The sequence below is a fragment of the Papaver somniferum genome, chromosome 9, assembly GCF_003573695.1.
Source record: "Papaver somniferum cultivar HN1 chromosome 9, ASM357369v1, whole genome shotgun sequence".
Lineage (NCBI taxonomy): Eukaryota > Viridiplantae > Streptophyta > Magnoliopsida > Ranunculales > Papaveraceae > Papaver > Papaver somniferum.
The window spans coordinates 39,135,834-39,145,159 of record NC_039366.1 but is presented as its reverse complement, the minus strand read 5'-3'; the positions used below and the strand labels follow the sequence as shown (position 1 = coordinate 39,145,159).

Sequence of the window (9,326 nt, the reverse complement as noted above, 5' to 3'; positions counted from 1 at the left end):
CCATGCCGGCCTTCCTTATGCGGCTACCAAAACGAAGGCGTGCGACGATCAACGGCCACCCTTCAATCCTAGATGCAGATCCTAGCCGTCCAAGGTCGCCAGACAATGCATGGTAACCTTTGTCCCAAAACCCTAGTTTTGGTCACGCCAAACCGCGCCAAGGCATGCCATGCCACATGTGCCAATGGCATTCCAATCACCTTGCCGCGCCATACCATGCCATCCTTCCCTATGCGGCTACAAAAACGAAGGCGTGCGACCATCAACGACCACCCTTCAATCCTAGATGCAAATCCTAGCCGTGCAAGGTTGCCAAACAACGCACCGTAACCTTTGGCCCCAAACCCTAGTTTTGGCAACGCCAAACCGTGCCAAGGCATGCCATGCCACATGTGTCAATGGCATACCAACCACCTTGCCGCGCCACGCCATATCAGCATTCCCTATGCGGATGCCAAAACGAAGGCATGCAATGATCAACGACCACCTTTTCATCTAAGATGCAGATCTTAGCCGTCCAAGGTTACCAGCTAACGCATGGCAACTTTTGGCCCTAGTTTGGTCGCGCCTAAACAAAGCCAAAACCCTAAATTTTGGCCGCGCCTAAACCAGGCCATACTAAAGCCATACAGAGCATGCTTTCATGCCACCGGCTACCAAACAAAGGGTTGCAATAATCAACGACTACCTTTCCTCTTAAGATGCAAAATCTCGACCGTCGAAGGTCACCGAGCCGCAAGTCTCCCAAGCTCTCCTTGCCAGACGACAACAACATGCTACATGTTTTCCATGAAAACACTCGAGATATCAACGCATGTCACAAACTGGGGGATGCTCATTGGGTATTGGCTTGGCGGTTTACAGCATGCGGCGTACACTACGCCCGTTATAAGAAAGTATCATAAGGATGAGGCGGTTAGTAAATACAGGGAGTAATGGTGAAACGCTTTCTTTTATGGAACATCAATTCCAGGCGTTATCGGTTACCACCTCCTCTCATTTACTCACTCGTTTTCCATTTCTTAATGAGACCACAGTACGTTTCACTTCGACTGGTATAAATAGGAATTATCTATTTCCACCGAACAACAAGTTCAGGTCAGAAGCATACAACACTCAGAAAGCATTTGCTAGCTTTTCATCTGTTAGCTTCCCACTTTCTGATACAAGTCGTAGAAAACAACTTCTTTTCCAGAACCAACTATTCTGGTCTCAACACTTTCTTCGCTTCCCTCCCCAATACCAACCCTTCTCCTTCATTTTGTAACCGAAGCAAGTCTGGAACGACCATTTCTTGGTTTAGGACGGATTTGTACAGATTGATCTCTCGAATCTAAAGTACTCCCTTGCAGTACATTGTTTAGGGTTTAAATTCGTTTCTCACCCACACACCCGAAATTACCAAAATCAGCAGAAACCGTTTTCACCCTCAAACACCTTGCTATAGGGAATTACATACTACTGTACTATATATATTCATATTCAAATCCAAGTAAGACTACTTTTTTAATTATCCAATATAACATGGTAGTTCAGAACAAACTCTTCATACCAGTATATGAAGTAACTCAAGAGTTGATATTTGCTTAAATTCCTATACCAAATACTGGAGCTTTAAATTAGCAAAGCAAAGTAAAGAACCTATAGGTGTTAGAGCATTGCTCGGTCGAACTTGCATGCGCTGCTATCTCAAGCATGTTTGTCAATGTTAGTGATCAAAACTATAAGTCTTGATTTCTAGCCTATACAGCTAAAGGTCTCGGACTAGGATAGAAAGTGTAGTTGAGCTCAAGACTCCATGGCAATCATTATACAAGATGAAGGACTACTCAAGGAACTGGTGGATCTTCATCAACTAAAAGGTATGTGGAGACTTGAACTTATCTATCACTCAAAAGTCTATTTACTCTATCTCCTACTCTAATAAAATACCCTTAACTCATGGGAACAAACCACAGATCGGACTGAAAAACAAATATATTGAGTTAGATCCAGATGAATCAGGTGGTTTCAGTTAGACCCAGACGATTAAGGTGAGTGAGGAGAAAACAAATTAGAAGTTAGTCAAGTTTCAAACTAGGAATAAAATTGTGTAGTTGAGTATATCAAACATCATTGAATCACAATATTAAAGACGAAGGTCAATTCCATTAGCAAAAGATAGCAAAAGATATGCGAAAAATTAAAGAAAAAGTTCAGACACATTTATGATAAATTGACTATTTAACGGTTCATTGACGGAAACCTTTACTTTGGAACATATTCCCAAAAACTGGAATCTGATCAGTCAATTTTGAGACATATTCCCTATTTTCCCTTTTGGAATTGTCCTCATGAATTCATTATACGGAGCCCGTACTCGTTTAAACCCAGGTCCAGCCTGTCTGACTTTTGCGTTTCCAATCCCTTTTCTTCTCAAATCCCTCCTCTGGTTAACTGTTGATTTCTAGAACCCGTTTAAAATGCAATAACCTAAACCCCGGTAAGATTTACTGAGATCTTCATAATGAATAATTTTTTAAAATTTATTTCGGAAAAATCTTGTAATTACTTCGACAGCATCGACAGCTTTAGCGAAGATTCTTTTTCTTCCATTCTTAAGCAACCCCTTTCACAGTACCAGCCGGTGATCTTCTTCTTCCGTTCTTCCTAATAATTCTTTGATCTTTAATGAATGTTTATCAATTTTGTTGATTATTGTTTGACATTTTGTAAAATATGTTGGAATTAGTTGGGGGTTTGTCTTTATTATTGCTTAATTACTTGAAACTTAGATAATTGGTTCATTGCACTCAGGAACAGAGAAGAAGCCATTATTGTATTCTGTGATAGATTTTTGTTCAATATGAGTCTGGACTCCAAAGGATTTTCGAGAATTGTTGGTACCCTAGAACAGTTATATGCTAGTTTCTGATCCAAAACAAAAAGCTTTGAGATTTTGGTAGAAGAATCTATAGCTTATATATAGCATCATTGTGGTAAAAATCAGTTTCCCATTCTTTTGCATTGTATTTAATGTTTCCTTAGCTTATAATGGTGGTTTCACAAGCTGGACATAGACACAGTATGAGATTTTAAATTTGCCTTTGTCGTTGGACGTAACCATAAACCACGCTCAAAGGCAGCGCTAACAGATTAGTTACGCCTGGGCAAAGCGTTAATTAACGCGAGGCACATTTTATCAATACGCTGTTAATCGTGAATTTAAATCAAGTTTGATCCATGTGCTATTATAAGCTATGCTCAGTTGCTGGGCACAGATTAAAATTGCGCCTGGCGTCAAGCGAGGTTATAAAATTCGCTTGATGCCAGGTGCAGTTTTCATCTGCGCCCGGCCAAATTTGGCATAGCTATAGCTTTTTTAGCTTTCTTGGAATCTTAGCAACACCCACTGCGCTTCGTATTTTGTGCATATTTGGTCGTGATTGTGGATGCTCATATAAAGTTAGGGTTTAGGTTTTATTTTGTTATGGAAAGACTAAGAGGTTTTAATTGCTGATTATGATGTAAATATGACTGAAATGACATATATGAAAGTTTAATGTAAATGAGTATTGTTTAGTATCATCTTAATTTTTCTGTGTTTGATTAATATATTTTTTTAGAGCAGCCGACGGGTTCTTACTATTGAAGTTAATCTTTGTACAAATAAAGTGATGTTTGGAGCTGCAGATCATAGCGGAACTTCTTCTGGAATGTAGGCGGGTCATGAGTGATGTGATGGTGACATGACAATCCGCAATATCTTGGAAAAAGAAGGTGTTCGCAGAGTTGTTACAAATATTAATGAGAAGGTCTCTAAAGCTCTAGTTGGTCTTAATCCAACACTGCAGTCCTATACGAACTAGGCTATGATAGACTTGAACAAGACTGAAAAAGAGGGTGAACTTGGCATACATGCTATACTAGTTGTTTTGATTGTTTTTCCTGTCCCTCCCCTCACAAATGAACTCCTTGTTGGGGAAAAATCATCTGAGGAGGCAGTGCAAACCATCTTTAAGACCTATCATCATCTAAAGGCTATTATTATCGGTAAGTATGGAAGAAATGGAGTGTTGATGAAGAGGGTGGATTTGCTTCAAATATGCCAAGTTTCACTGAAGGCTTGAATCTCGTCAAGGAAACAATTGACGGAGCAGAATCAGCAAATTACAGTGAGAGAACTGAGATAGCAGTGGATGTTGCGGCTACTGATTTTTCACAGGTACAAAGTTTTATTTAGACTGCAAATATCCCAATAAATCGGGGCAGATATCCAAAGATAGGGCCGAGACATACACCAAATTCCGTATGGTTTGCTGAATTGTGTCTATTAAGGATCCATTTGACAAAAATGGTTGGAAACATACAGAGTCACTTACAAGCCTAGGGATTTGCCAGGTTGTTGGATTCTTGGAGATGACTTGTTGATGTCAAACCCGAAATGTGCTGAGAAAGCAATACATAAAATCACTTGCAACGTGCTCGTCTTAAAGGTGAATCAGATTGGGACTGCTACAGTAGCCATCGAAGCTGTGAAGCTAGCTAAGAATGCCAGAGTAGTCACTAGACTCACTACCCATAAATGTGGAGAGACTGAAAATTCCTTCGAAGCTGGTTTAGCTGTGGGCCTGTCAACCAGTCAGATCACCTAGCCAGGGTGAACGGCTTGCAAAATATAACCAGTTGCTTCAGAAAGAGCTTGGTGGTCAAGCAGTTAAGGCTGGCGAAAATTGGAGGCTCTAATGATTCTTCTAGTCACATTATCTTTTCTTCATTCTTATTGATTGTCACCCGCTGGGGGATCAATAGAACAACTTACATCCTGCTCAGCTGGTATTATTTATAAACTAGAGTCTGTTAGTTGGTGGGATGCTGTATCCTTTTTTCTATAGGATGGTTGTTAAGAGTGGGAAACAATCCTTAGATAGATGAGCTTGGTTCTTTCTAATGCGTAAAAGGATAATAGAGTCACAAATAACAGATAAACAGAAGTAGAACAGCGGTACCTTTTGCCTTCTCAATACTGGTCGTACTTCTATTATTTTCTTTTCTGATAAAAATAGAAGAAGAAGATGATTGACACAAAAACATGCTCCTGCGGTAGGTAACTTCGAACTGAAAGGCAGTAAATCAATGGGAGTAATGGCGGGAGGAGATGCAGTATTTGGTTAAGGTACTGAATGAAGTAGAATTTGCAGGTAGATTATACAGACTCTGCTTTATTTACGTTCCTCTTTGTACATATGAAGTAGATAACTTCTTATCTTTTTCGCTCATATTATATTAGCTGTAAAATGATAAATATGGTTCACAAGAACCCGTTTCACGTGCTGGGTACAAAAGCGAATGCAACACTACAATAATATTATCCTAATTGCACACTTGCTTGTACGAATGAAAGGATGGCACCACTGGTGAGATGTTTTATAATTTAGGTTTTATGTGGGATTAGTGGATTACAGCATGATTTAGTACAGAAATATCATTCTGTGTTTGTGTTGCTAACTTCTGATAGTTCAATTCTGGATAACAGATCGAGTGCCAATTGCGTTCTGGCACAACTAACTTACTTTCGCACCGGGAGGCTTTTCTTAAAGGACTTCGTATATTTGAAGCCACCTAGTAACTGTCCACATCCAAATTTCTGTAGTAACTACAGTGTAGTTCACTAGTAACTATTTTTGTGTGGTTCATCGATAGCTTCAAAAAAAAAAATTAAAGAAAGAAGGTAGTTGGTGTTAGTTAGGAAAAAGAGAGTTGTTTCAATGAATTGTTCTGCACCTTCTAGTGAAGGTTTGGAGTTCTGAAAAGGGTATTAGTGAAGGATATGTCCCTCTCAGATGGGACTCTCTCTTACTCAAGGCTCTACTCTCCGCATATAGCTTTGACATTACCGATCAAAAGTTCCCTTGTTTGGTTGTTTCGATAATTGAAGTCTATACTATTTGACAATTATGAAATAGTTTCATTATTTTTAACCATTTCTGAAGATATGTCTACTACATCTTGTACAAGTGTGCTCTAATTGATCACGATTTTCCATACTGCTCTTGGCCTCCTAATTGCTTCTATTTCTGTTATGGAAGGTGGATTAGTTCCATCCTTAAAACGCTGCGATTTTGTGGTGAAATGAAGTAAAGTCTATTTTTTTATGATATGAACTCGTTTATTCTGTTCTTGATTTTTTTTTTTTTTTTTTTTTGTTGTTGCTGTTGTATAATCTCTCTAATTTTTTTTTCTTTTCTGGTAGATGAATCAAGCTGTCTGAATCCACTCTCTTTCCCTCATACGCATGTCAACATCACCATAAAGCCCTGGAACATCTAGAGGATGCATCTGTTTGGCATTTGCTCTCAGCTCCATTCCCATCAGCCCCAAAGGCTTCCAGATGATTGCTTCCACCAACACCAAGAGCTGGCACAGAAATATCATAGCCGCTACGGCTTTGTTGGCGATGAAATTGAAATCCCTGTGACTGGTCCACCTCGGGAATATGTCTAGCCATGTTATTTATTCATTAGATGAGGTGGCAGAGGTGCACCTCGCTGAGGTGGTGGGTGGCTTGGTTGCTGTTGCTGTAATAAATGATTTTGGGAAGTGGATCAAACCATACCAGGAGCTTGTTTGTGAGAAGGGTGATGATTAACTTTCCTAGGAAATTGATGATGTGGTTGCTCGTCCCATGGACCTTTGAATCTTCAAGGCAGCATTTACAGCTGCTAGTTTATCAACTATATCCAGTGACACGTCCCCAGTAAGCAAGCTGTCCTCTTCAGGCAGATGAATCCCAGCAGTCCTGTCAGTTCTGCTTTTGGAACCCCCAACCCCAATAAGTTCAATCTGTGTTCCCTTTCTCTGAACATCAAATCCTGACAGACGGTTTCTCAGTCGTGTTGAACTTGGTTTGCTGCGTGAGGTTGGATCTTGGACGCTGGCTTTATTCTCAGTCATGTTGAATTTGGTTTTTGTTCCATCTAGATGTCAATCTGCATGAGGCTCTTGAATCAGAAAATTTTAGAACATCCAGTTCTATGGAGGTCGAGTCTGTGAATGAACTCTCACCAAAGGCTGCAAGGTGGTTGCATTCTTGCTATAATACTACCAAAGTCTGTTGTTTTATTTTTGTAAAGCCGTCTGTTACAGTTGTGACACGGAAGTCGATTTCCTGACTTTGTCTTCCGTTTGCAGGGCACAACTATTGGGTTTGGCTGTATCACATCTTCCTGGTTTGGATTCGGAAGCAGTTAATACATTAGTATGTCCAGCATTAGAGGTGCGTCAATGTTCTGACTTGTTGTCTTTATACCTCTATTCTCAACGGGGTTACCTGTACCATCTTGTTATTGTGGTTACCATGATTATGATTCTCGACTTGCAGGATAGTGGAGGTTTGCTTCAGAAGAAGGCGTTCAAATACTTTCCATTATTCTGAAGGTTGTTGGCGATCCTGCAACTCTTGGGCTTATCAGATTTCTGCTTGATTATGTTCCACGCTTCATTTCTTTCAGCTGACATCCTTGATCAACTTGTATTGCAGCATAGTGATGAATTCCTCTCAGAAAATATTGATGACCTACTTCAGCTACTGCTTGAAGTGTTGCCTTTTTGTCACTTTTCAGCAATGTCACAGGCTTCGATGCCTTTATTTTCTTTTTGTCCACATTACCAAGGTACCTATGATCTATATTATTTGCATAGAACTGTTTATTCTGTCAATCGATAGGGAATAAATATCATATGCGTAAAAGCCTAGTTAAGCCATAGGTAACACATCATTGATTGTGTGCTTGGGATTGCAGAATGCTTCAGAGCAAAGGAGAAGTGACATTATAAGTTCCTTCTTAACTGCAATTATACTAGCGGTGGAGGAGGTAACCTCTTAGCTATCCTGGCAAAATTTTAAATTTTACAATCTTCCTTTTTTACTTTCTTGCGCGTATACAATTTGTTTGTTTGTATCAACTGTAGTAGAGTTGATAAGCAAATGTAAGTTAGTTAATGTGAGGATTTCTTTTGCAGTCAAACAAGAAGATAAGGAATATGGCCGATGACTTATTAGTGCAAATTGGTCATGCATGTGGTGATGAAGACCAAGGTGGCAACGAAAAAAATTTGCAACAACTGTTTAACATGGTAAGATCTCTTTACATTTACAGTAATTGTGTCCTATTTATTTTATTTCTTACTTTTTTCAAGTGACATTATATGAGGATCCCCATAGATGTCAAGGTTTGCCGCTCTGGCTAGTATGTGAATTGGCCACATAGGCACATACTTGAAGTATGTGACCCTACTTCTTTACTTGGCATTTTAAAAGCAATTATGATTTTATAAGCTGCTCGCCGTGTCAAGTAGGGGAGTAGGGACACGTATTGAGATTTTGAGGTATGTGGCCTGTTCACATCCTAGCCGGAGCAAATGTTTGCAAAATCAATATTGTTAGGCAGATTATCCATAACCAATCATCCCAAGTTGGGAAGGTACTTGCCAGAACAGGAGAACATGTGATTCGGCCAATCCATATCTGTCTCCTCTAATACTTTGCGACTCAGGTTTGGTATTGGCCGAAACATTTGTTTCCGACACCTGCATATCCTGCAAACCATGATTGATACAGGCTGGGAGCTGTGTAATTTATCTCATTCGTAATGATCTCAGGTAGCCGGTGGCCTGGCTGGTGAAACACCTCAGATGATCAGTGCTACAGTTGGCTCGGTTGGCCTATGAGTTCTCAGATCTTGTTTCATCAGCTTGTAATGTGCTTCCATCTTCGTTCTCTTTGTTGCAAAGAAAGAATAGATAAATTATTAAGGTTGGTTCCCTCTCTGTTGACACCAGGGTATTATTTATGTCTACTAAGGCTTGATCAGTTACTCGAAATAATTTCCAAAAAAAATCAAATCAGAAAGTGAATCATAGTTTTGTTACCTACTTTGCCACTATATCGAACTTTTGTGAGTTTACTTTTGTAGGCTAATTTAGGTCTACTGAAGGTTTTGGTGGCCAGATCACCAGCTGAGTGGTTGCAAACACACTTGAGAAGTGTGGTTGAAGGGCTGTTGAGATGGCAGGATGACTCTAAGAAGCATTTTAAAGCGAAGGTTTGTATCCAAGTTAATTTATTTGTGTTTGTCCTTTCTTTTCCTTTTCTTCTGGATCCTTTGAGGGTCAATTTTGTTAGCTAATTTATGTCTTGAACTTTCATGGTGCTCTCATTCTGGTTTTGCAGGTCAAGCTTCTTCTTGAAATGCTTGTTAACAATTGTGGTCTTGATGCTGTTAAAGCACTTATGACTGAAGAACACATCAAACTGCTTAAAAATAGATAAAAGGTAGTGATGCAGC

At 39.6% G+C, this 9,326-nt stretch overlaps 1 long non-coding RNA gene across 1 annotated transcript; it reads left to right on the top strand.

The window, feature by feature from the left end:
• Positions 1–4,802: 4,802 nt before the first annotated feature.
• Positions 4,803–9,326, top strand: LOC113308136. The gene is made up of 11 exons (XR_003339518.1): positions 4,803–4,984; positions 5,087–5,180; positions 6,233–7,057; positions 7,171–7,255; positions 7,361–7,416; positions 7,520–7,652; positions 7,782–7,853; positions 8,002–8,115; positions 8,641–8,794; positions 8,955–9,083; positions 9,212–9,326. It is a non-coding gene; the product is annotated as an uncharacterized LOC113308136 (long non-coding RNA).